The 23,765-nt window shown below is 37.1% G+C and overlaps 2 long non-coding RNA genes across 4 annotated transcripts in view; both read left to right on the forward strand.

Moving 5' to 3' along the window:
* Positions 1–23,765, forward strand: part of LOC135579018 (uncharacterized) — a 147,225-nt gene that overhangs the window by 99,500 nt on the left and 23,960 nt on the right. The window lies entirely within an intron of this gene.
* Positions 9,541–22,086, forward strand: LOC135579019 (uncharacterized). Its single transcript, XR_010471259.1, has 2 exons — positions 9,541–9,814; positions 11,241–22,086. It is a non-coding gene; the product is annotated as an uncharacterized LOC135579019 (long non-coding RNA).

Here is a 23,765-nt window from a genome sequence, read left to right on the forward strand (position 1 = left end):
GCATTGTAAAATCTGTGCATTTTTTTTAATCTATTGTTTGATGGTGTCACTGAGTGTTCATAGTTTTAGTTTTATGAGACATAATGACTTATTCCAGCCTCCTTTTTTTGCCTCTCTTTATGACTTTGGATTTCTATTATATTACCACTCAATCTTTACCTCTGTTTTGGGTCCTAGTCTCTTAAGTTTTTGCTAGTTTGAAAGCACTTCTGTACCTCTGACTGTTCTTGCCTTTTTCAACTTGTTATTCTTTTATTTTTTCTTTAAAAAGGCAAAATCAGAGTTACATGCTGTATTGACAGAGTAGATGTATTTCTTGAATAGTGCACAGTGATGTTTTCTGTTTTACTGTAAATTTATTTCTTTTATTTTACTACCTTCTTTATGACCACTGCTAATCAGTTCATGAAACTGAACTGCCTGACTAGTTTGGTGGCTGAGGGAAGAACAATCTGTGTTTATCTTTAGTAAGGCTTTTGACATTGTCTCCACATAGACAAAAGGGCAAAGTATGGGTGCAGAGGATTGTGATCAGTGTCAGAAAGTCCAGCTGGAAGCAATTCACTAGTGGCGTACCTGGTGGTGTTCATCGGAGGTTGGTAGTGGGGCCAGTACTTTGGAATACTTTCATTAATGACCTGAATGATGAGGCAGAGTGTGCCTTCAGGAAGTTTGCCAGTGATACAAAACTAAGAGCTGTGCTCCCATTCAGAGGGACCTGGACAGGCTGAACAAAGGGGTCTGAGATGAATCTCATGAAGTTTGACAAAGGGAAATGCCACATTTTGTCCCTGGGAAACAATAACCCTCGGCACCAGTACACATTGGCAGCTGGCCAGATGGAAAGCAGCTCAGCAGAGAAGGACATTAGGGTCTTGGTGGGCAGCAAACTGACTGTGAACAAGAAATACACTGTCACAGCAAAGAAGGCCAACAACATCCTGGCCTGCACTGGGTACACCATTGGCAGAAGGCTGGGGTGGGTGATCCTTGCTCTCTACTTATCACTGGTGAGACACATCTGGACTGCTGGGCCCAGTTTTGGATGACTAAGGGATTGGGGCACCTTTCACACAATTTTAAAAGGCCATAAGAGTTGGTGTTGTTTGACCTCAAGAAAAGAATCTAAACAGTTCTGTGTTTATGTGAATTATCTGCATTGTCTTCAAAATCCTTCCTGAGTGGCAATCAAGAAGTCTGTTTAAAGCCATTTTGACTTTTCCACCTATGTTTTTTTGTATCTACTGCTTTGCAATCCATCCTCTATTTTATCAGTTGGTCACTCAGTGGTGTGAATTGGCTGGGTACTGAGAGCATAAAAATAAACTTCATAGGAAAGAGCCTGAACTACCAGAAGGACATTTCAGAGTAGACAGAGACAGACTCTTCTCAGAGCTACGTAGTGAAAAGATCAGATGTGTGAAAAGGGAAAATCCAATTAGACTGTGAAAAGTTGTTTTATTATGTGGTTTTGTTTTGTTCCATCAAGGGTGATCAAATGCTGGAACAGGTTGCAAAGAAGTTTTGTAACTGTCATCCTCGGAGATATTAAAAATTCAGCCAGGTGACTGGATCTGACTCCAAAATGGTGCTACTTTAAGTGGGAAAGGATGAGCCTCTAGTTTAAATTATTTTGTAATTTTGTACTCTTTCTGTAACTGTTTATAGTCAGCAGAAGATATGGTATGTAGAATGATGTTGGGTCATCCCATTGCTTTTTCACCTCAATATTTGCCCCATTTTTAAGATTAGGTTTATGATTAGATAGCCTCTCTTAATTTGGAATATTGTTTGCTGTCTTTTAATCAATATTAAATTTCTAAAAGTACCTTCTATTTTATCTTCCAATTATTGCCGTTTGCTTTTTAAGTCCTTTTGTGAAGAATATATACCCAAGAAATCACCTGTATGATATGTCTCAAAAATCTGTAATAGATTTTTGAAACATCGATTCTCTTTACAAAAGCTCTGCTTTCTGGTGCTCCATGTGTTTACTAACATATTCATCATTTTAATTTGTAGCAGTTTGTTTGATAAAGAAGTCAGACTTTCTAGTCTTTAGTTCCCAGATCAACTCTGGAGACATTTTAATGAATTGCTATTATATATACCATCTCCCTTTTCCTTGTACCAAACCAGATTTAAACAGTGATTTAAATACCACAGAAAATAGATCAGAAATGTTATGTGTGAATTCTTTTAAAAGTATAGGCTGTTATTTCTGACTCATGGTGATTCTTTAATACCCAACTAATCAATTTGTTCAAAACATCTCTCACATTATTTCAATTTAGATAATTTTTTAGGCTTTTCCCTGGCAAAGAATTACTCTGATTCAGGAACTTTGTGCTTGCTTCTCTGGTGAAGGTGTGATGTTGGATTCATGGGGTGAATGCTAATTCTGCTGAAGTTTTAATTTTAGGAATACAGAATTCAGTGTTGCTGTATATCCACTAAGTGCTGTTAAGTATTTAAATGCCATAAATCTATGTTACAGGTGTACCCCTGATGTAAACTGACAGTGTGGGGAGTGAAAGTTACTTTATAAAGCAGTGAGGGCTGGGGTGTTTTGCATATATTTATTCTTTAAGACCATTAACACAACTGAAAAACAAAGCCAAGGGTATTCAGTGACTGAAGTATTAAAAAAAAAAAAGAAAGGAGAGCCTAAATTAAGCTTAAATTTAGCATTGTGCCCATTCTGCACAGTTATTGTCAAGTAGGAAGCTCTGTAAAATATGGAAAGAAGTTAGTAATATGTCAGCAAATAACCTACGAAATAAATTTAGTAATTGTAGGATGCACTTCAAAATAGAAAACAGGGTTATTTTAAAGTAGTACTTGATACTGAATATTTCTAAGGTCATGCAAAATAGAAGGAGATTAGTCAAGAGGAATTCTAGTAAATCATTTTATTATAGAAGACAAAGGAAAGAAGTTGCTTGGAAATGAAGAAGAAACATTTACATGTGTAAGAATCCTACTGCGAACAGGGAATCAGGAGATCTGTCTAATCCGTGCATCATTCAGCATGCAGGCTAGTACAGAAATAAAAGAGCATTAATTTAAGCATTTAGGAGAAATGTTAGGGTTTGAATTTGGTTTCATCTTGTCTTTCTCAGTCCAGTACTTCACTGTCTCTTTCCCAAACTGCATACCATTAGCACTTCTGTATTCTAATCTCTCCCTTGCTGCTTAAAATTATCACTCTTTTATTTCAAATATGGCTTCTTATCCTCTGCTCTGCTAATTGGCTTTATTACCCTCGACCCCTTCTTGCCTCCACTGCAGGCAGTTTGACATTTTTTCATCACCTAATCCCCACTTTTCACACCTCTCCCTTCTCCTCCCCCTGCTCCCCACATTTGCTTCCCTCTCCTCTTTTGGTGCATTCAGAGCTGCAGAGAGCTTTTCAGCAGATATTCAAACCCCTGGAGAAATTCAAAGAGATCGAAACGCAGCACAGGAGCTAGGGCTGTTTTCTTCTGGGCTGCCAAAAGCATAAGGTAACATTCAGAATGAGGTCACTGTACTGTGATCTCATTTCGAATTGGATTTGCTTATGGGGCGTAGGAAGCCTGGTAGGGAGAGGATATTGTTTTGCTAGTTAGCATTACATCAACAGACTATGAAAAAACGTAGGCATTTGCTTTCATTTCCTAATTTATAAATTTGTGTGTCAAGAGTTTAAAAAAAGTAGGAGGAGATAATAAAAGAAAGGCTTAAGCTATGCATGGACTGGACTTGCAGCAGCCAAGTGTAGCATGTATGTACAGTTACCAAAACAAAATGAAATATTTGAGAAGAGTATTTTGCAGGATAACTATGGATGCTTGAAAAGAATGCCAATGATTTTAGCGCTGTGAAGAGCAAGATAGAATTGGCAAGAGAGAGCATGGCACAACTGAATACTTCAGAAACTTCCCTGCAGAAGGTGCTGCCAACAGGCTATTCAGGAAGAATGTGGCATTCTGGTATTCACCCTGATTTCTCTCTGTCAGTTCTTAACAAATAAATGTATGATCTTTCCGATGAGAAAGACAGAAATAGATATTTCATGCCCCAAAGAGCCTACATAATGTAAAGAACAGGGAAGCAAGATACACTGGAAAGCTGTACCTGGTGGCAATTAAAACTTTTCTCTTTGAAAACAGCATAATCATTAATCCTGCACCATAAGTGGTATTTCGGTGTAGGGGAACTGGCAGGAATTGCAGTGATTCAAATGAGAAGTGGCTGGTGTATTAACTTTGAAACTGGTATTGAAACACAAGGCAGACTGTGAACTAAAATGTGGGCAGCAGCAACAGAAGAAACAGCAGAATGTGATGAACTTTGCTGGTAACCTGACTAAATAGTGAGTGGGAAAAATTAAAAATCAGAGAGAGAGAAAAAGAAATCCAAGTATAGGGAGAGAAAACACTCTGCTGAGCTTTGGAGAAAGAGCAATATTTGCAATGTACCTTTCAGAGTGGCTGAGTGATCCTCAGCTTCAGTGTGTGAAGAACTAAACCCTGTTTGGGGCGAGGGGCTTGCACATAAGAATATTTGCTCCTGTGATTAAACATCATAATCATAAACATAGAGGAAGCAGCAGAGTTAGGGTTAGTTTTTTGGGTTTTTAACAAATAATTTTTACAAATCTTTTACCATTATCTTTTGAAGGAATATATAATCTCTGGTGATATATGGGTTGTAAGAACATAAAATGTTGGAATGTGTATTTCAGAAATTTAATTTAAAAATATAATCAATAACTAAAAAAACCCTTTTATTTTGTTAGAATTATTTCTTGAATATCCATTTTAAACTATGTCTTTCTGTGTCATACATTATTTTTCAGTCTCAAAAAGAAAGATTGCTCATGTAAATTTTCATTTGTGATTATAAGCTAGGGCCATTACTGTAAAGAAAACTACTCTTTTTAGCAATGCAGGCTGCAAAAAAATATCCAGCAAAACTCCTTTCTGGCTGAAATCAATAATAAAATAAGTCATTTCATACAAACACACATCTAAAGCTTTCATGACAGTCTAAAAAACGTAAAAATGCCTGCAGAGGATATGAGTTTATTGAATTTTCTTACTTTACTGTTTCATAGACTCCATCCTAACCAGATGGTATAATCTGATTGTATCAACCTAGAAGTATATAGGATTTTATTTTAATGTTAAAAAGGTCGGTAGCTTTGGAACTTAAATTCTTTCTGTCTTCTATACTGCACTAGAATCTCAGCACTGAAGTATTATCAGATAACCCTGATAAAAATAAGTTGATTTTTATGAACTAAAATTTACTTATTCATTTCCTATATATACAGTTAAATTCTTTAGATGAATGCTTCCTAAGTATTTGGCAAAACAATATATGCTTTATTGAATGATGAGTGAAATTTATATTAATGTAGTTGATACAGATATAAGATTTCTTCCAAAGCATTTTTTGCTGTATAACTGTTATTGAATATTACATCTTTTTATCATTTCAAATGATATTCCAACATTTTAGTGCTTTATTCCATCACCGATAATATTTTACTCTTCCCAAAGACACGTTCTGCTAACTTCTGCATTTTTGGTTTGGAGTTCCAGTTAGATTTTAAAATTTGGTGACACATACACCATTCGCTGAGCCATGCCAGGGTTTTCTGTTGGACTGCAGCACGGATTCCTTTTGAAAGATTTTTTCAGACTTTTATGAACCTTCTTCAAATCTGGATCACATTAGACGTAAAGGCTTAGGAATTTTCAGCACCATGGAAGAAGTTTGCAATCATTTTCTATAATTCAAACGGGCTTATTTAGCAGTCCTGTTATTGAAAAGATTCTACAATAATAATGCTACTATTATAATACCATTTCTGTAATAATAGCACTTCTGTTATAAAACACCATTATTATAGAAATGCTATTATAAGACAAGCTCTGTTATTTAGAATTGCTTCTGCAATAAAAGTGCTAAAAAAGTCTGCTTGTATTACAGAAAATTATTGCAAATTTTTCTTGCCTGGCAGTGAAATTTTTCATTCTGAATCTTGTCTGCCGCTGTTGGAAAGTCATTCTCATATGTACTCTGAAGCCTCCATGAGTTACTCAATATTGTGTATTTAAAATAGGGAATTACTGAATAGGCAAATGGAAAAAAGACCAGTCTTCATTTATTCAGTTTCCCATATTCCTAATTTGTTGTTCACGTTTTGTCATATACCACAGCTCTTATTTGCTAAGTGTATGCAGGCCTGTAGCACAGTTCTCACCATTGTGCATAAGGTAGAGGAGGGGGTAAGAAATAAGAAGATAAGAAGAAAGGGAACAAGCCCCCTTGTTTTTTTGTATCCTGTTCCTTTCTCCAACTTGGAGCACAGTTCATAAGAAATTGCTTCCAGTTTCTCCATTTGACTTTGTATTATATTCTTATGCCCATAACATTCAACAAGAGTGAAATTCAGTCCACTGAGAAAGACCTCTATTAAACCCTTTGACCCACTTAAGACATTAGGTTCAGATCTTCTTAGTCAGTACTCGACCCAAGTACCAGCCTGCTCTGATTATCAGCTGCTGTTTACTGCCCACCACCAGTTCATGGCTCTGAGTCTACATCATGAGTAGCCATCTTTTGGGAGGAATGAAACAAAAGGAAGAGCCACACAAGTGAATCCTCAAATTCTGCCTCCACTTCCCCCATGTTCTGTGTTTTCTTTAAAAACACTTTATTTTCTGCTACTATGGAATTATATTGCTCTCTCTGCTCCTTCATATGCAACCACCTATCCACCAGTGCTCACGCACAGAGCAGAAATTGTCATTGGTAAGGGATTATTGAAAAGAACAGAACCTATTTCTCAGCATGGACCTTGGACAGTCTTTGCATAATGGATTGATTTTAGTGTGAGTGAGCTACCTAGAATTACTGTGGAAATGGGTTAATTTTAGTGTGAGCTACCTAGAATTACCGTGGAAAAGCTTGAGTCACAGTGTGAACTTGGTGGCAAGCACACAAAATAGTTCATAGAAGTTCGTTTCAGATGTTTGCATCCTCTCTGACACAAAGAGTCTTCTGTTCAGCTTTGCTGTGCCCTTGCAGTATTCTAAATACATTACATATATTTCTTCTCCTTGACAAAGGGTCAACTAATAGGAGAATATTCAACGTGATGTATACAGAGCTGTATCAGTTGTATGCCAGCAGAAGATCCACCTTCTAGGTTTCTGTTTTTTGTCATAATTGACTTTTGCTGAAAGCAGTGCATCTTAAAATTTGAAATTATCCTGAGATTTGCCTTTTTGTTTTCATAATTTTTTTTGCAGTGCTTCCTGTAACAAGAAAGTGTAATTACAATATGCATTCCTCTAGCAATACTTCCACTGAAATAGTACTTTCTATTAAAAAACACACAAACCCAATATTGAGTTTTGTCTTGCAGTTTTTTCAAGAATGTCACTAGGGCATGAATTTGGAATCATTAAAGGTGACTGCTATATGGCTGTTCTTGTGATAAAACTGTTTTCAGTAGAATAAAGGGAATATTAAATCTTTCTCATTTAAAAATTCTCTTCACTTTCCTTCCCTAATTATATTTTTTAATTGTAGCATGAGTGGCATCAAGTCTAAATTTTTTTTTTTAATGTAGTTTTTTTTGCTGTTTAGGGTAAGGAAAAAGTGCTAGTGGTTTTTGAAGCTCTTTGGTACTCCTCTAAGTTGATAAAGGTTTTGTTTTTATGCTGCTAAATACATTATTTAGTCCATAGAGTCAATTAGTGCCTCTGGGTACCATATTTTCTTGAAAATAGCATACACTTTTGTGCTTATTTGTATCTCCTAATGCTTAAGTGCTTGTATTATCTTTTGTGTGTTATTTTTCAGTTGCTACTTACCAGCACTTATATTGGTTAACATCTGCTGTTTTGGTTCTTCATTGCAATAGCTCCCTTAAGACTTTTAGTACAAAAAGTAATTTTATTGTGAGCAGCTACAGTACCACAAAGACAATCCTGTGGTAGCAGTAGAATAGTACTGATTCTGTTTCTGTGGCTCCTGACAATTAGTAATTTGGTCAAAATTTTAGATTTTTTGGCAAGTTAAATGATTTTTGTTTTAAAGGCAAAATATGCCTCATAGCTTCAGCTGAAAACAAATAAGCAGTTAAAAAAATCAGATTTTTGAAGTTTTTCCGGTGAAAATGTTGTCAAGAATGTCAAGAATAAAGCTACTTCTGATATTTAAAAATAAAGCACTTGCATTTTCTGTTTCAAGTAGGCATTATTCTTTTAAAGTGAAGCTTAAACAAAAGAGCTAAGTAACCCCAAAGCAAAATACTTGTTTTTTATCTTGACAAAGTTTGGGTATTTTGCATTTTCTGTTTCATTGGAAAAAGAAGATACATTGGTGAAAACAAAATAAGATTTTCCATTGTTTGTTTATCCTGCAATTCTAAAAGGAATAAAAAGCCCATTTTTCTGACTACACATAATGAAGCCTTTAACATTATAGCTACACCTGTATAGTTCTCAAGTGCACAAATGAAAGTGTTTCTTTGCTTTCATCCTTCATTCATTTTCTGAGTCATTCTGCCAAACCCAAAATGTTTAGGCACGTCTGTTTTCCTGTGAATGTACTCTCACTGCTCTGTGAGCAACAAAGTAGGTATTTAGATATTTCTGATCCAAGCATCACGAAAATTCAGTACTAAACAACACTGCTGAGTTAGATCTCATAGGTCCATTCAAAGCACAGACACAAATTGGGAGCAACACTTGGCTACTTCCACTTGAAAGAACGACAGTAGCAGTGTCACTACCCACCTTCTCATAATAGCCTCGTGACTTGAACTTGTACACATGAAGTAGGAGACCTGGTTTTTGCCCTCTTCTGCTGACAGGTTTCAAACATTTTACCTCACAGGAGGGTGTCCTGCTTAACAGGCTGCTTGTCAGGTTGCGTGATGTCATGTTCTGCCCTCATGCAGCATTTTAAGCTTGGGCACAATGATGCACTAACATGGCCATGGGGCTTCTGAACTGAAGTTGTCTGTTGCCTGCCCCATTTGGCCTCATCCTTAAGCAACTATGGAAGCCTGAACTTCAGATAAGTATTTCAACAGCCCACCTGTCTTTCTGGCTTCTGACACCATAGTTTAGTGTCTAGGCAAGTGGTTTGAAGTGAGGAGAAACATGGAGGATTTAAAAAATAAAAAGAATTCTCTTTTGCAAAAGAAAGTTACTTAGGGAAACCAAGCTGATACAGATAACTTTGGTAAATGACTGAATACTTTTGATCTGCCTCTGCTGTTTTAAAGGGAAACTAAGCCTTTATGTAGGTTAAACATAAAGATGAGACTGTATCTTGTTTTAAAAAGAAGCTAGTCAAGTAATTTGATTACAATGGTCACAGAACCTTAAGAGAGAAACAGCTTTCCAGAATTCAGCCTAACCCACTATTTTAATACAATTTTTACAGATGTTCTGTAGCCCATTACCTGGTTAAAGAGTGAGACAATTATGAACCTAGCCCCAAAACAGGTAGGTGCTCAAAGGAGTAAAAACAAGTAAGCCAGAAAGAGAACAAGCAGGTAGCTGCCCTGATAACCATAATATAGGGCAATTTTGTTAATTAATCTGCCTATTCACTATCATCCCTGTCATTCTGTTTCTTCCACAGGGGCACCGATAAGTAATAGCAGTCTCTTGTCCAGTGGTCTTAAGCAGAAAAATTGCGTAGTCACTTGCCGTGGTCAGGGTCCAGCTGTATTACTTTGGTTTATGAAGAAACATAGCAAAGGATTGACTGCTGAATTGCTTACCTTTTCCACAAGAAGGTAAATTCTGGCTAGGGATGCTTAACTCTTTTAAGAAACCATAAATATTTTTTTTGTTGAGATGACAGAAACTGAAGGAAATAGGCAGACTTAACAAGGCTGAAGTTAAATATGTCCATGTTCTTTGGATCCAGATTGTTTCACAATAGCCTTTTAAAGATCATCACATTGGTAAACACATACTTCACTGCAAATTGTTTCAAGTCCTCCCTAGTAAACTACGGCCCAGCGTTAAATACTGTGTCAGATATTCTATGTCTAGCAAAATACATTTGCATAATCACCTGTTTAACTGCAGTGCAAGCTACTAATGCTATCTCAGGAAAATTTGAATAATAGTCTAGAATTAATATATACATCTTCCTAGTCAGTTTAAGTAAATTGAGGATGACTTTACTCCAGGGGACAATTTATTCTGTCCCACCGTATAGGTCTCTCTGGATTGACAGAGCCTGTATTTCTGCACATATGACAAAGCCTGGATAAATTCTCCCATGTCCCTATTCAGGAGCAATATCAAACATGTCTAGTCTGTCTCTTGGATTTTTCAGTCCTTTGGTTTATCTTTCATTTATCCTTTTTCAGATACTTTTTGGGTAACATTGTTAACTCACCATTCTGATAATTTTAAGTCCCTTGTATGAATTCGGGCCTTAATTTTGTTTTAGGCCTTGAAATGTGCTGTTCCAGCTGTCTGTGCTACTGATGGTCATATTCTCTTCCTGAACTGCTATAACCTACACTTTTTCTGTAATGGGACAATGTTTAAAAATCAGTTTGAGAGTAACTCTAGGTTTGGATTTTATTCTGACAAAGTTTTATCAAATACTATAGAGTATTTTCATGCAGACATCAAGTTTCCCTCAGCTTCTAATCAATTTGCAAATCATCAATTTGTAATTTAAAAATAATTACCATACTTTCAGGGTGGTACTTGCTTAGCTAATTTTGTGTCTGTGCTGCATTGCTTACAGTTGATACTGGTCTTATATAAATAAAGACATGAATCTTCTGTATCATGGACTAAACACAAAACCAATTTCTCTGCGCTGGACTCAGCTTTTGTCAGTGGCCAGACTGTGTAAAGCACTGCTTTACAATTTCAACCATATTGCTTTATGAGAATTTTGCCAGTTCACTCCTTTGAACCACTTGTAATCAACTTATCTTTGCACATTGATACTGTATTTCCTCAGGTCTGCACCTCTGCATGGTAATGAGTTTAGGATTTTGGTTCAGAAACCTGGTCTTGTATTTGAAAAAAATAGAGTAAAAGAAAAGAAACAAGATTGCCTTTCATCTTTTACTCTTGGAGTAGGCATTTTGCTATTTCTTATATTTAAATTTAAGGAAAAAGCACCTTCCTTTGTTTTCTGAAAATTACTTGCAACCTGTTCTTTTAGCTGATCTCATTCCTTCTGCCTAGGTGGAAATTTTTTAGGAACCTGAACTGTGGACCTGTTGGGATTTCAGCTGTTGATGCTTCATCAGATCTTCTCAATACCCAAGAAGACTTCAAACTTTCCCCTGTTGGTTTTGACTCCTTGACTCTTCAGTAATATGAAGACAAGGCTTTGTAGCTGCAAATTTCTGCTGCAATTTTTTTTTCTTTGTCACCTGTGTACCTTCACTTTTATTTTGCATGCATTTTTAATTGCATTTTGCTACTTCTTTCTTTTCTTTTAATGCCACTAACACTGTGTTTGTCATCCCACTGACTCTGTGCTCTAATGCCCAGCTTAAAGTTAATAAGTGTCCCATTTACTTTCATGTTGACAGTCTATTTATCTTCTGGTGCAAGGATGGGCATACTGCCACAAAAAATTAATCCAAGGAAGTCATGCCACAGTTAGCCTCTCTGCCTGTGCTGTGCATACTGGACTGGTGCCTGCAAACTTCATGCACTGATATGAACCACTGCATGACTTCAATCTTTTTTTCATCTGACAGATATCATGCTATTTTTCGTAGCCTCTGCAAGTCTGTGGTCTATTCCAAAGTGGCTTTGATTTTGTGCTATTATGCCTTAGGTATCTTTTCTGTAGTCTGGATTTTCAGTCTTATTTATACTGTAAGATATTGTCCATTTCCATAAGCATGATTCTTGAGGGAGTGATTCCTGCTGCTGGGCACATTCTGCTAATGATATTGGGTTAATTCTGATTTCCCAGTTATATCTATTGTTATATCTATCCTGGTAAATTACATGGGGTTGGGGCACAGACCTGACATCTGCCCTCTGCTTATTCCGATGCTTAAATGGTGAGCATGGTCTCTGCCAGAGTTCTGACACATTTGTAGAAGAGGGAGGAGCAATTTTGTCCATAGATAGTTTGCATGTGGCCAGGCTGATTGTGGAGATAAGGTAAGGAAGCTGTATGGATGCAAGTCAACTATAGGGCCGGATAGTGGTCCCTGGTCTGCTGTAATTCCTGGCCTAAAAATCCTTTCTGATCTCTTCCATTGCCAGATTTTTATAACCATCTGGTCTTTATTAGGAGCTGGGTTAGTTCGGATTGACAATAGTTGGATAAAATGCAAATTCTTTACACTTTCTTCAGGTATCTTCATATTTAATATATCCCCCTCAGAAGACAAGGGCAGTACTCACATTTTTTGCAATGTAGTTTCATAGTTGGTGTCTTCTATCTGAGCTAGCTGAAAATTATTGAGCACATGAAATACATTAAAATCTGCTGTTGTCAGTAATCGGGTTATTTTCTGAAGTTTGTCTTTGACATGGGCAATTGACATTGATTGCAAATGCAGATGGAGACAATTTGGATCTCTTTGTCAATTGTTTTGATTCAGTGACCTGTCAAAAACTGGACCTTTTGACACACTTTTAACTCAGTAATAAGTATTCTCTTCTCTAGAAATATTTCAAATTGTATATCAGATCCCCAATTCTCTAATTGTGTGTTCTTCTGCTAGTATTTACTCCTGTTTTGCAATTTATATTTACAACATGGTGCTTGACAAAGGTCTCCAAGCACTCGGCATTGTAGTATTCACTTATTACTTACAAATAATCTGCACAACGAATCTGTTCCCAAAGCTGAACCATTTAAAAATACAGTTCTCAAATCATGCTACCTTACTGCAATGTTATTTTTATGGGGGTTCGTGTTTCAATTGGTGTAACTGATATAACAATGCAGAGTATAGTGTGTTGTGTTAAGTCATATCTCAAATCAGGAGGGCTGGGAGAAAAGGTGGCATCTTTCTATATCACTGCATCTGAGCTGCAAACACATCATGAGTTTTAATTCCTTACGAAATAAAATAGGAAAACCAGATTTAGCAGGGATATTTCTTCTGTGAGGTTGCTTTCAACAGTTACATTTGAGAAGTGAAATGATACATTAAACCAAAACCTGTTTTAATGTGAAAATCTGTAAAGACAGAGGACTTCTGTCTTCAGTACAGATGTTGCCAGGTTAGGAGCCTGGTTTTCCTAAGTTCACTCTGTTGTCAACAGAGAGACAGGCATTTCCTAAAGGGAATTATTTAAAGTACCCTAGCTAACCATGCCATTTTACTTCACTATCCCAAACCAAGTTGGGTATTATTCAACTCAAGCGGAGCTTGCTACTTGTAGGAAGGAAAGATGTCATCAGATCTGACCTCCCCAAGCATATCTGATTACAGGTGGTAAAGGAAGTGCAAGCAAGAAGGTAGGTATTTCATTCTATATTGATTTTGTTTTGTAGAATGTGAAAATTTATTCCTTACAGCACATTTTCTTCAATAACAAAATCTAAATGACTACACTGCATTCTAATATTTTTGTGACATACTGTATTAAAGCCTGGGAGAGGCTAATGTGCTTGTTTAATCTGTCTGTAAGTTCGTCACAGCTTCTTCTGAAAATTTATGTAGTTTTTGTCATTTAATGACTTACAGTGTTTTGGTTGGTTGCGGGTTTTTTTAGTTTGTTTTGTATTGTTGTGGTTTTTTTGTTTGTTTGTTTGGGGTTTTTGTTGTTGTTTGTTTGTTTGTGTTCCTCTGGATGTTTCGATTCACCTATGTGAGGGAGGACTTGTTAAAAAAACAGACAAACAAAAAACCCCAAGCATCCCCCCTACCGACCTCCCTTATTACAGTGGAAGTCTTAAGGAACACATTAGAATGTAATTGTTATTGATGCATGAACTAAAGATGTGTGACCATAATTTCACTTCCCTGGAGAGGGTTGGGTCAGTTCACTGAAGTATGGAAGATATGAGTGATTCATCACTCCTCGCCATCATGCATGTGTTGTTATCAAACCAAATAAAGTGGTATTGCTATCTGGGGAGCAAAAGTTAGGACATGTAGTGGCTAAGAGTTTGATATGTGGTTATTGCTATGTGATTTGTCTGTAATTGTAAATATTTTATTTCTTTTCATCTCTTTTTAACTACAAATGATCTATTGTGAAGTAACAAAAGTAGTTTAGTCAATTACTTTGTTCAATGATAAATTTCCTTTCTGGGTTTTCTTTCATGGGCAGTTGATTTTTCCACTAGCCTAAATGGATGTTTGAACTTTCTATTGGTAGCTAAATTATCATATGCATTGTGATCCTGTTGTTTTTGCCAATGCTGCAGCAACATCTGGTGGCATGGTGAAAGCTGATCAAGTGAAGGTTTCCTGTCTTCTGAATTTTGATAACTTTTTGAAACACCATCCTGTGTCTCAGGAATGAGCTCTGCAGGGAGTTATGCAAAAGTTTTTCATTTTGCTTCTGCTGCTCTGCCATAGTCTAAATTCATGTCATAGTAAATATACTTGGGCTTTGGTTTTTGGCTTGAAACAGTTCTTGTGTTCAGAGATGTTTACAGAGATGATTTGATAGCCTATGTTTAGGCCTGAGCCCTTTTCTCCCCCAGTGAACAACTCATGTAATTTTTATGTAGTTTGAACTACTATTATGAAGAAACTCTTAAGGAAAAACAATTATGCTGACATACCCAGGTTCTCTTCCTTGACATTTTACATGATCATACCAGTGTTTCAAAGCTGTGTTTGACTTTGGAGAACACTATGACTCATCTTCTATGATTAGTTAGTTTGAAAATTATTTTACATTATTGTATCCCAAAGTTGCCTGATATTTGAGAGGTTTTGATAGCTCTTCTACATTGGTTAAACATTCTTTTTTTTTCTTTTTAGCTTCCTCTCTGCTAGAAAATCCAGAAATTCTTTTTATGATAGTTAAAGATTTTAAAATTAAATATCTAGACCATTGCTGATTCTGGAGCTATGTATTCCTCTAATACAAACCTTGTTTAATTAAAATATTTGTATATGTGAATGAGGTAGTAAATGGAATGCTATGAGTACAGCAGACACTATAAAATCCAAACATGAAATGTTTTCATGATGAGTTCTTATTAGAAAGTCAGGTTTACTCATTGTAGAAGATTCACATATGAAACATATTTTGTAGTCATTACAAACTGCCTCCAGTTTTTACACCAACAAAATTCACTGATTTTAATGGAGTTCCTCCTGGTTTATGCTGGTGTAATTGAAAGTGGATTAAGTCTCCTAGACTTCTAGTAGTAAAAAAATATGAGGTACTAAATTGCATGTAGTAATTAGAAGAGTAAACGAAAATGTGTTTAGCATGTTGTAAACAACAGTGAGCATACTCAAGGTCTATAACTTTTTCAAGTGAATAATCTGATAGAGCCACTTAAAGTTAACGTGTACCTCTTGACTCACTTGATTACTGAGGGCTTACATATAAAAGAAGGAAGTCAACCAACGATGTGAGACAAACAGGAGATGTACACATCATCTACCTTGGGCTGCAGTTCTGCAAGCAGATGAGCAAGGCTAAAAGCTCTTGGCAACACAATCTTTCTTCCTTCACTTCCACTGCCCTTACTATTGGCAAGATAGCTCCTGACTCCTTTGCCAAACCTTGAATTGAGACAATTCAGTTTACTAACTCTAAAGAAAACCATCAGTTTTGTTTTGTTTCTGGTTTTGTTGCATTTGTGTTCATGAATTGAATCCGTTCCCTAAAAGGTCCAGTAGTCAGCTGATCAGTGGTATCTGACTTCTGTGCAAAAATGCTTTCCCATTTTTGCAGGAGCTGGTGTTGGAATATGCAGAGCAGCTTGGTTTGCTGTCTGTCTGTAAAGTGACAGCTCTTTCTGAGTTTTGCCTGTTAGCAACTTGCTGCACTCTAGTGATGAGAAGATATCAGCAAAAGTGAAGAGGTTCTGTCTTTCTTAGAAGAAAGATACAACTGACCAGCTGATGACTCTCTGTGTGGCATTAGCACCTTGCTCTTTGACCACAGGTACGAAGCTTTTTAGAATTTCACAGCTAGTTTTCCTCTTTTCTTCTCTCCTTTTAAATACATAAGTATTAATAACAAGTAGGTAAATAAAGTGACAGTAGACATGTAGTAGCACAGTAGTTCCAACCTTTTGGTAGCCAGAAAATAGGCACTAATCTGTGCCTAGCAAGCTCTGATCTTCACATTGTGGCCAGAAACACTTGCCATCCATCTCTGCCACTGTCCTCTTGCCTTGGTGGGGTTGCAGGTCTGCCTCTAATTTCTCACTTTTGCTCTTACACTCTTCAGAAAATTAAAAGGCCAAGCTAATAAGCATTTGGCTGCATTGTGCATCCTGGCATTGTTATTTCTCAGATCCTGGTGCTGGCACCTGGGGTGGCTCTTCCCAGGCCGGCAGGGTTTCTTTGCGTGGGCTCTGTGCTGTCTCCTATTTGTGCAGTCCTTTACTTCAGAATGAGGTGCACAGTGAGAACCATGAGATACTGCACGACTTCACTGTGTTCAGTGGTTTCTTCAGATTCAAGAGGCAAGTAGCACCAAGATTTTTATACCTGGCTGAGGGAATTGTGATAATCAGAGAAGCTGAAAGGTTTTTAACATTGCACAAAGACACAGTTTATTATGTATTCATGTAGTGCTACTTTGTTGTGCTTTATTTGTTATATGTTTTAGCACTTCATGACATGTATGAGTATTCTTGATACCTTCAATGACATGAAATGTATTATGAGAAGGAAGCTGGTTACTGAGGTACAGAGATTCAAGAACTTGAAATTCCAATCCTGTCTGTGCTGCAGACTCGGTGTATGACCTTGAACATTATTCACTGTATGCCTCTATTTTCATTTCTGAAAACAGCATACCAGTTCTAGCAGATATCGTAGTTTTTTGTGTGTTATGGAGTGTGTTTTTTTTGCCAGTGGATGTTAAGAATAGGCATAATAATTACAATTATCAAACTAGGAAATGGATAGCACTTTCAGACTTCCAAGGAACTTATGAACTAACGGTACACAGAAGTGTTTTCCAGAACTGCATTCACTGACATTAATTTATTTTAGACAAAGGACTGAAATCCCATTTATTGGAGTCATCAAAGAGGCATTAGCTATTAGCTAGCATGCAAAATACAGAAGCTTTACTAGAAACCCTGAGATACTTGAAAGTGATCTCTATTATAGACTATTGTAAGGAGAATAATCGAAGCTTTCCTTTCTCTAGATCCTCCTTCAAATAGCAGTTGTGTTGGCAAACACTATGTTGATGGAAATGGATTCTAGCATCAAAAAATAATTGGAACACTGGCTTATAATTCGTATGTTATCAGTACAACTTTGTGATACAGAGTAAGTTGTCATGCTTTTTAAACTAACCTTTGGACTTTAAATATTAATTAAAGTGTTTGCCACTGTATTTTCAGTTTCACATCAGATGGTTTTTGTACTGATTCATTGTCCCTTTTGAGGTTGCCAACAAACTATAGAAATATTTGGCATAATTTAATTGCTTAACATTTGAGAGGTGTCTCTAAGAGCATATTCAGGGCCTGTTGCAGACTGAGAGGATTAACAAACCAAGCACATGGTCCAATTAACACCGGTAAGTGTGTCATAGTTGAAATTCATAGAAAGACTAGTTCTACTATTTCTCAAAAGAACACTGTAAATATATTCATCTAGCTTTTGAAAGTAAACACATCTCAAAATAGAAATTCAGAGATCTCTGAGCTAGGAGGAAAATGCTTTTACTTTGAATCTTGTTTATTTTTGTATAGTATTTTTTCTCCAGGGCTGCAGATACCTGTATTGCATAAGAACTGGAAGATCTGTGATGATGATTTTCACAGAGTAAAGGAAAATTGGCTCACTTGGTCCAAGGAAAATAATTTAAGTAACATCATTTCTCAGTAAACAGTTGCAATACAGGGCAGTGGTCTTTCTTCTCTCCATCTATTTTTTGGACCTGTTTGTAGCACTCTGCAGGCTGTGCTTTGCATGCCAAGATATGTGTATTTTTTTCTGAGTCAGAAAAAGTTAGATGGCTTTCATTCATTGATACAAATAGAAGCTAACCAGCAAGGAATACACCTGTATGATAAAGATTTTTATCTAAAAAAATTAGAATTGGGCTGCAGTGTAAGCTTATCTAGAAAGGCAAAAAACTTGCAGTAAATCCCAGGGCAGATCCAAAACAAGATAGAGGGAGTTTAGATACCTAGCTCTAAAGTGAATTTTGATACCGAAGTCTAAAACTGAAAATCCATTGTTAGCTGGCATCTAACCATAGGGTTAAGTAGGAAGATGTAACCTGCTTCTTTGTTAAAACTCCTTGGGTGCATAGAATTGCACTTGTGAGCTTTTCAGGACTCTCCCAACCTCGACCATGCTGAACAGCTGGAAATCTGAACCAGTTGCAAAACAGATGATGTTCAGAAACAACTGTTTTAAGTATATAATTCTAAGGAAGTCAATTGTCAGTCTCAGCATGTGGCTTACACATGGTAACTGCAGCAGAATCCTATCAAAATGTGGCTATGGACTTAATATCAGACTCCTAAAATAAGTAAGTAGAAGCACAGCTTACCCTTTTATAGAATGAGTATGCATTTTATACGTTTTCTTCGATATCTTAGAACTTGGGCTTGTTTTCTTCCTCTAGCTGAGCAGATTCAAATCTACACTGTTCAAAATCTGGTTTTTATTGTTAGATGCAAGGCCACTCTGGGTGGAAATCATGTCTTGCTCTTGAAATTCTGTCAAAATTGCGGTTCACTGTGTCAAAGAGAGAGAGACACCGTAAATCTGAGAATGGAAAACAAGGCAAGAAGGTTCAAGGCCCTGGTCCCCTATAGTGGGAGGTGCTGCTTCAGATCCTGAGTTAGGATGCTTGGGAATAGAGGTAAAGAACTGGTCTTTAGCACTTCCCAAAATGCATTGTAGGCAGTTGCTTGTTGAATGTAATAATTTTAGGTAACTCACAGCTCACCACTTCGCTGCCTCTTTCTAAAATACCTTATTTTTCCTATGTACCATTTAAGGAACCTGGTAACTGAAGAAGATATTTTTGATTTCACTCCAACAATCACAAGCCTAAAAATTATCTCTTTTTGGCAGCTAACTCTTAAACATTGAAATTTCTTCTTGATTGTGGTCTTGTTGCTGATGGATGGTGTCAAACTTAAAAATACCAGAATTCCAGATCTTTTTTGAGGATTATATTTTTTCTTGGATAATCTCAGAACCTGTTGAAAGAATACAACGAAGACCCCAGGGTTTAAATCCTGACTTGAATTTGTTTGAAGGAAAATCTTTAAATGAGCGTGATCATTGAAGAAAACAGTACTGTTTTGTTTGTATAACACCTTATATAACATCCATAATTTGATAGTGCTTGTAGGTCACACAGATATCCAAAAAGTATTGTAGTGCAATGTACCTGTACTATTTATCTGTGAATTATATAACCTGCAGCACTTCAGTACAGTTGTCCAACAGTATGCTGGCATTGAAATATTGGCGGTTCCTTTCTGAGACTTTCTAGTATGGATATAGTGAGATTATTTAATAATAAGTATTTTACAGTATTTTTAATACACTGTATCAGTTCTCAGAATGTATTTTATTAACTTCATCAAATGTGTTGTTTAGGTTTTTTTGAGCATTATGTATGCATTGTTTATTTTTGCTACTTTTCATTTTGCTGGCTCCAAGGGCTGTGTTTGTCAATTCTGATCCTGCACTAGTTTGTTGTTTGTTACATATCTGCAAGGGAAGGAATGAGGGAGTGTTGTCTCTTGCTTGTGGACATGACTTGGGCAAATGCAATAAGATCTTACAGAAATATTTATAAGGCCTAAATATTATATTATTTACTGTTTTTACAATCAATCAGCTACCATAGTTATAATACCCTTTTCTGTTTCCATCTGTAAAAGGGAATAAAAGCAGTAAGTAGTAAAGAAAGATTTAATAAAAGGGGAAAAAAATCAGAAGCAGCTTTCACAAACAAGAGATGGTTTTCCTTCTTTACTTTTAAAGAATTTTCCAAGAAGTTTACTTTCATTAGGCAGGAATCACCCTGCATCAAGAAATATTGGCTGAGAAATGACAAGACAAAGAAAATTAAACCTGTAGCCTGCAAGTCACTGAAATCCTTAAGAGTAGACTCTCAACCTCTCTGCCACACATGCTCACCTTGGCTCCTACAAACTATTCTCACCAGCTCAATATAACCTGGGAAGCTATGGCTTGTGAGAAATGGCCACTAATGGGAGATGGCAATTCAGTGCTACAAAACCAATGTTTTCCCTGGCTTTACTGCAGAGGGAAAATCCACTTGAACGTATTCAGGTTGCTAAAAATCTCTCCTGTGATACTTCCATGAAGACTACTACATTGCTACAAAAATACTGTAACATGTAAAAAATGAAGTTTCTTCTAGGGTCCTCAGGAAAGGAGACCTGCTTGGTTTGGGAGTATGATTTTGAGACAAGCAGTCACTGAGCATCAGAACATTAATATCAGAATTTTGCTTTAAAGGGTGTAAATGACTGCTTCAAATCAGGTCACAAGAAAAACTATAGTTCCACATAAGGGCCTTCAGCCACAAAATTATGCTGAGCCATTTGAAAAATTATTGTTCAATACATGTAGTAAACTTGTGTGATCTATGAGGAGAGTTTATATAGTTTTACATAGTAATGCAAGGATACAGACTTGCCGGTATGGCTATTGTTGCTGACAGCTTGACATGATGTTAGTTATTTTAAGTGTCAGACGAGAGTGGCTGATGCCGTGGTACTGCAGTGCTCACATTTGTTGGAAAATTAGATGGTGATTTTTTTAAAAAAGGCCTAAGAACCCCCAACAACCCAGCTCCTCAAGCCTCTGACTGCCTGTTGTTTTTTTTTTTCCTGTGCTGGATGTATAATTTGAGTGAGCAGCAGTGAACATGCCTGAGGTGTTAAGAGAATGATGCATTTTCTTTAGGCATGAATACTCTTAAATAAAACAGGAACACCTTCCTGCCATTTGTTGTCTTCCAGAAATACTTTTTTAAAGGAAACGGAAGCCAATTAGCCCGGAAGTTTAACCTCTTTTAGCTTAGCTTCTTTTATGGGAGCTTTTTAACCTTTTAAATAAATCATTTTATTTCTTTTCTCCCCTCCCTTTTGAATCAGTTACTAGCATTTCTCATGCTGGGCCCAAGGAGCAGCCTGCTTAAATTCAAGAATGATTTTGAGGGGATAAAGTGTACAAGATTTTGAATTCTTGCCATAAGTCCCTGGCAGAGAGCCAGGAAACCTCAGAGGAATAGGGCTAATGAAGGGAGGGTAAAGGAGATCTGGAGAGTGTGGCTGGTAATGCAGTATTCATTTAATTGGGAGCAGGTATTGGTGCAAACTTCTCCATTTTAATTGGAAAGAGAAGGGGGGTGTTAAGGAAGATGGAGAAAAATAAGAATGCATAAAGTTTTCAAGCTGAGGAGCCAAAGCCAGGCCTGTATATGGCAGAGAAAGAACTCAATTTAGGGCAATTTGCTCTGCAAGCTGGGCTGCAATCTCCCCTGGGGATAGGGATGAGGAAGAAAATGAAACCAAAAGAGAACTTGATAAAATCACCTAGCACAGACAATCTCAGTAGAATAGGTTTTACTGAGTTAAATCTGCCCCAATCAATGTGATTCTTTTCATATAAGTTACAAATAAAAAGCCACAAGATTACAATAAAAATCGAGGATGTACTGCTGCTGATGCAGCACATGGTAGTCTTAAGGACTTGTTGTGGAATACAGGTTTTTTGCAACCATCATGTTTGGTTTTTTATTTTTACCTAGCTAGGAGAAAAAGAAAAAGAAAAAGAAAAAGAAAAAGAAAAGAAAAGAAAAGAAAAGAAAAGAAAAGAAAAGAAAAGAAAAGAAAAGAAAAGAAAAGAAAAGAAAAGAAAAGAAAAGAAAAGAAGAGAAAAGAAAAGAACAAACCAACCCTTATCTCTGCCTCCTCCCTAGCCTATTATTATCTTTAAACTAAGGTTAGTGGTAATGTGTGAACCTTACAGAGCTTAATTTTGAATGCAGTGCAAAGCTGAACATGCTTTAATCCTGAAAGTTGCCAAACCAGAGGCTTTTTCAGATACTCTTTTTTGCCTTTATCCACTACAGAAGTTAAAAAAGGCAAAGACACTTCCCACCCTTTTCTACAGCTAGGCATATATAAAGATGAGACTAAGTGCCTCCATTTTCATGATGCATAGGAAAGGCATTATTTTGTTGTTTCTATAGCATACATGTGCAGTGTCTTTCTCAGTACAGATGCTAAAAGAGTTGGTGTAGCAAGTGCTGAACATGTGCCGTTTGTTCTACATCTGAAGACAAGCCTGAGTGTATTTTCCTTTTGTCCTCAGTAGTGCGTTAAATATTTTGTGTTTAAGGACCTCCTTGGAAGAGGTACTGGTATGAGCCGTGAGTGTCCGAGGTGGACAGCTGCTCTTTTGTCTGCACTGTCACACAGCTGAGGAAGATGAAGTGGTTCCTACAGGGTCATCAGTTGTGGAGGGAGGTTTGTACCAGAAGTGAGATAACGTGAGATACGCAGTTCTGAGTGCTTGGAGGAAAGAGCAAGATTTGGGATAGGAAAAAGGCAGGACTCAGCAACAACAAGGTGGTGACTTCCAGTTGCAAGGGATCAGCTGAGACCTGTAGTGCAAATGAAGTGTTTCTTTCTTGTTGCCCTGCTGCAGCGCTAATTTTCTCTGATAAATTCTCTTCTTGATGATTTTCTATACTGCTAAGTGGAAAGGCATGAACAAAGAGTAAAAACAGGTATAGCATTGCTGCCTGAAAAGTGCAGAGTCCCTGGAATATGTGGGTGTTGCTGGTTTCCTAAGAATGCTCTCCATTAGTCTGCTGCTGTATAGCCTCTCCAGCTGCTGAATGTTTTGATGGGGGGCTGGTAGCCTTAAAAGTTGGAAGTTTCTACAAGTTTTGTGAAAATAGATGTCTAAGTAGAGAGGCTCAGCTGAATGTCTCTGTTGAGCCGGCTACAGCTCATTCTGACTCCTCGAGGCAATGGCCATCACAAGCCAGTTGGCAGAAACCGAATCCTCCACTGGCTGCAGCTTGTTGGGCAGCAGGAATGGGCAAAGAAGAGGAACCGATGGCAAAGAGTTGGCACCTGGCTGGGAGCTGCCCTCTGCCCCAAGGACAGGGAGGTTAAAGAGACACTGGAAACTCCTGGGTAACTCCTGAAGCTTCATTAGTGCTGTGAAACTTCAGAGCCAACATGCTTAGCTGTGCTTGCCTAGAGCTTCCTTATGCACTGACTTCCAAAGTCACCTTATGCCAGGCTGTCTTTCTGTATCTGTATTAAAATGTGCACTCATTTTTGAGCTGAGGCCCAATGGCATGAGGAGATTTCGGCACAACAATGAAGAATGACAATGGAATGAAGGGGGTTTTCAAGAGAAGAAATAAAGCATATTTGTATCTAGTGTAAGTACATGGTTGTGAAAGCTTAAAAGATCAAATGGAAACAAAACATTTATATCCTTTATATATGAATTTCATATAGGTCCATCCAAATGTTCAGAGACCTTAAGTGTAGAAATTTATATGATGCTGCATATAAAACAGTATATTTCAGTACTGAAAAGGCTA

Source organism: Columba livia, chromosome 3, assembly GCF_036013475.1.
Source record: "Columba livia isolate bColLiv1 breed racing homer chromosome 3, bColLiv1.pat.W.v2, whole genome shotgun sequence".
Lineage (NCBI taxonomy): Eukaryota > Metazoa > Chordata > Aves > Columbiformes > Columbidae > Columba > Columba livia.